Genomic DNA, 375 nt, shown 5'->3' with positions numbered 1-375 from the left:
TGAACATTGCGAGAATCAATCGGCAGGATAGCCTTGTTTAAGCTTGGTTCTGAAAACTAAACAAATGGCTGAAAAATTCGCTCTTGTAAGAAATATTGGAAAAAAAATGCCTCTCTGCGAACTACTGCTGCCATCAAGCCCAAGTCGAGCTTCTACTTATTTACTTAAATTTACTTATGGTGTGGGATAAAAAAAGGTGGTCATTTGAGCGAGTGATTTACGAATTCTTCGATTGTTTCTTCCAGCATCTCAAGTAGTTTATCGCAAACAGGGCTGACATCTAAGAATGAATAGACAGGCATCCCGCAAGTCCTAGCTGTCATTTTATCTCTTAGTGAAGCTACTACACAAAGAAGCTCTACTGACGTCGCTCCA

The sequence above is a fragment of the Montipora capricornis genome, chromosome 6, assembly GCF_036669925.1.
Source record: "Montipora capricornis isolate CH-2021 chromosome 6, ASM3666992v2, whole genome shotgun sequence".
Taxonomy (NCBI): Eukaryota; Metazoa; Cnidaria; class Anthozoa; order Scleractinia; family Acroporidae; genus Montipora; species Montipora capricornis.
This window is presented reverse-complemented; position numbering follows the sequence as displayed.